Source organism: Convolutriloba macropyga, chromosome 6 (genome assembly GCF_964194025.1).
Source record: "Convolutriloba macropyga chromosome 6, txConMacr16.3, whole genome shotgun sequence".
Lineage (NCBI taxonomy): Eukaryota > Metazoa > Xenacoelomorpha > Acoela > Convolutidae > Convolutriloba > Convolutriloba macropyga.
In genome coordinates this window covers 57,859,918-57,864,100 of record NC_134473.1, presented here as the reverse complement: position 1 = coordinate 57,864,100, position 4,183 = coordinate 57,859,918, and the positions used below count along the sequence as shown (strand labels likewise).

Below are 4,183 nucleotides of genomic sequence, written 5' to 3'. Positions count from 1 at the left end.
GCTCTTGTTTAATTGCTCTCAAACAAAGTTTGTGGCAATTATAGTCCTATGTCAGCATGCAATTTTTCGTTTGACCGATTTTTTTTTACCCTTTTGACTTTTCGTCCTCAAAAACGTGATAAACATGTAACGCCCCGAGGGCATTAAGTTCTCTTACAGCCTTTTGGCTTACTAGACTCCAAGTATGCGACCCCCCCCCCCCCCAACTTCAACCATTACACGCACAGCAGCTACCCTCTTCACCACCATCCATCCCCACCTGCTGGACATCATTCCACCCGTAACCCAGAGAACTCGACCCACCTTGCACTTCCCTAAACTGCAGCTACTGACGAAGCCAATCGCTCGCCAATCGTTTGAGAGAAACTCGACCGACGTTAGTCGATCATGTATAAAAAGAACAGCGATGCAGTCTTCATCTTCTCAAAAGAGGCAATTTTGAGTTGTCCTCACTCAAATTTCGTAGCTATTTTTATAGGCCTGATTGTTTTTTCTGCGACCATGTTTTTCGCCTGGTAGATTCGCAGTTTCTATCCGTATTCGTGTTTTACGTGATTACACTTGCTCTTATCTAGATGTTTCAATAATTTGACTCAATTGGCGACAATTGAGTAATGAAAATTGACTAGAATGTCAGTCAAAATTGGTTTTCATTTCAGTCTGGTTACCTGGGACATGCTGAAGGCTGGGTGGTGGTGATCGCTGAGTGGTACATAGGTCCTCCTCGGTGTTGTGCCACCCATTATGAAGCCTTACTTAACCTCTGAGTGGCAAACTGGGATTTTCATTAGTCCCGGTAATTATTTATTGGGACCTTGCATTCTATAAATTTCGTCATGTGTACCTTAGTGTCTAGTCAAAGCTAATAAATAATGTAGTCCAGTGGTCGATCACTCCCAACCGTTTGAGTGCTTACCAAAAGAACATCTCCTTTGATGCGAATGATGATCCATCAATGATCATATTTTAATTGTCAATCAACATCAAAGAAATTATGTGTTGGTCTATGTTGGTGTCTAATATCATCTCTTTAAATCGCTTAGTAAAGTTGTAGCACTGAAAGAAGCATACAACTCTCTCCCTGATTAAAACAGGCTGTTATATTGAAACCTGACATTTAGAACAACCCGTACCTTCTTACCTCTGGAGCAAATCAGAACTGGAACATAATAAATTCGGAGAATCTCTCAGTCCTTGACAGCTGGCTCAGAGTAAGCCTACTCTGGGGCAACTCTTTACAGCTGGTTTAGAGCACTTTTTCCGAAACTACAGCTTTTATGTCGTTTTCCTTTATTCACTTTGTTTCAACGGCCATCTGCATACATAATTTGCTCAAATTCTGGGTATATTTTTCGCGTCGCACAGAAACCAACCAATCCGGTTTTGGAAGTCAACTGTCCGTGTCCTCAATTGCTTTTAATTTCACTAATCCTTTCTCCCTGTGCCTCATATTTGAACATAAATCAACAGGTTCTAAGGCCATTAAACCATGAGTTCTCTCTTATTTATCAATTATACTTTCCAAGCACAGTTAATACAATACTTTCAGACCAAAAATTCAGGAAAGGCGCCCTTTCCGAACAAAAGGATAAAACTTATGTCTCTTAGGGCCAAGAAACCTTCAGAAGAATAGACAATTTACAAGGGCATAAAACCAATTTTTACTATAAGATAATAAAACCAACAGAGTCAACCGGAAAATAGTTGAAGGGAAAAATGGGCTATCAAAGGAAATCATCTGAGAATTTATCACAACAAAAAGACATAACTCTAGGGCCATGAAATCTTGAGAGTGGACAACTGAATTGAACTCGTTTACGCAGAATACTCTGAAGGCCTCCTAGCTGAAAGACTTCTGAAAAAATTCGACAATTTACTCTAGGGCCATAAAACCAAGATAGTCAAACGCTCAAAATTTAAGATAAATGACAGAAAAATACTACCATCAAAACAAATGACACAAGGGCCCAGAGACCTTGGAGTCAATGAATGAATCGTAATCATTACACAGAAAACTCTAAAGCTCTCTAGCTGAGAGGGTCCTTCTGACAAAAATAGACAACTTACTCTAAGACCGTGAAACCAAGAGAGTCAAACGGACAAAACTAAAAGAAGAATTATTCGGCTTTCAAAATAAGTTATCTGAGAAATTATTAAACTACAGAAATGGATATGACTCTAGGGTCAAGGGATCTTGAGCGTCAACAATTGAACTGAACTCATGAACACAGAGTAGTCTCAAGTTGTCTAGCTAAGAGAGTTTCTTTGACAAAAATAGCCAATTTGCACTATAGCCTTGAAAAGCCAAGAGAGTCAAAGGGACACAATAAAATGAAAAATTGTTCTGCTTTCAAAATAATTTATCTGAGAATTTATCAAACCACAAAAAACATATGACTCTAGGGCAACGAAACCTTGAGCGTCGACAAATACATTGAACTCATGTACACAGAGTGCTCTAAGCCTTCCAGCTAAGAGTTTTCTGAGAAACTAGACTATTCACTCTCAGGCCATAAAATCAAAAATACATGACTCCAGGGCCAAGATATCTTGAGCGTAGACAATTGAATTGAATTAATGTGCACAGAGTAGTCTCAAGTTTTCTAGCTAAGAGAGTTTCTTTGACAAAATTAGCCAATTTACTATAAAGCCACGAAAAACCAAGAGAGTCAAACGGACAAAACTAAAAGAATAATTATTTGGCTTTCAAAATAAATTACATGAGAAATTATTAAACTAAAGAAATGGATATGACTCTAGGGCCAAGAGATCTTGAGCGTCGACAATTGAACTAAACTCATTTTCACAGAGTGGTCTCAAGTTTTCTAGCTAAGAGAGTTTCTTTGACAAAAATAGCCAATTTGCTTTATAGCCTTGAAAAGCCAAGAGAGTCAATCGGACTCAATAAAAAGAAGAATTATTCGGTTTTTAATATAATTCAGATGAGAAATTATCAAACCACAAAATTACATATGACTCTAAGGCCAAGAAACCTTGAGCGTCGACAAATAAACTGAACTTATGTACACATTTCTCTAAGCCTTCCGACAAAGAGTTTTCTGACAATGTTAGACGCTTGACTCTAAGTCCATAAAACCAAGATTCATCCAGACAAATTTTGAGTTGGAAGACAACAAATTCGGCTATCAAAACAAATAATCGAAAAAGTTTTCAAAAACCAAAAATACGACTCCAGGGCCAAGATATCTTGAGCGTTGACAACTGAATTGAACTTATGTGCACAAAGTAGTCTCAAGTTTTCTAGCTAAGAGTTTCTTTGACAGAAATAGCCAATTTTCTCTATAGCCATGAAAAACCAAGAAAGTCAAACGGACAAAATTAAAAGAAGAATGATTCGGCTTTCAAAATTAATTGTCTCTGGATTTATCAATCTACAAAATTACTTATGACTCTAGGGCCACGAAATCCTGAGCGTCGACAATTGAATTGAGCCCATGTACACAGAGCATGAAGTTTTCTAGCTAAGAGAGTTTCTATGACAAAAATAGCCAATTTACTCTATAGCCACGAAAAACCAAGAGAGTCGGACAAATTTAAAAAGAAGAATGATTCGGCTTTCAAAATAATTTATCTGAGAATTCATCAAACCACAAAAAACATATGACTCTAGGAGCACAATATCATGAGCGTCGACAAATGAATTGAACTCATGTACTCAATATACTCATGTTCTGGGTATATTGTTCGCGTTGCACAGAAGCCAACCAATGCGGTTTTGGAAGTCAAATGCCGTGTCCTCAATTTCTTTTAACTTCCTTAATCCTTTCTCTTATTTGAACATAAATCAACAGGTTCTAAGGCCATTAAACCATGAGTTCTCTCATATTTATCAATTATACTTTCCAAGCACAGTTAATACAATACTGTCAGACCAAAAATTCAGGAAAGGCGCCCTTTCCGAACAAAAGGATAAAACTTATGTCTCTTAGGGCCAAGAAACCTTCAGAAGAATAGACAATTTGCAAGGGCGTAAAACCAATTTTTACTATAAGGTAATTAAACCAACAGAGTCAACCGGAAAATAGTTAAGTTGAAGAGAAAAATGGGCTATCAAAGGAAATCGTCTGAGAGTTTATCTGAACAAAAAACATAACTCTAAGGCCATGAAATCTTGAGAGTGGACAATTGAATTGAACTCGTTTACACAGAGTACTCTGAAGGC

The 4,183-nt window shown here is 37.5% G+C and overlaps 1 protein-coding gene across 1 annotated transcript in view; it reads right to left on the bottom strand.

Annotated features, from left to right (window-relative positions):
* LOC142341797 (uncharacterized) overlaps window positions 1-4,183 on the bottom strand; it is a 444,522-nt gene that overhangs the window by 120,291 nt on the left and 320,048 nt on the right. The gene's annotated exons all lie outside the window — the stretch shown is intronic.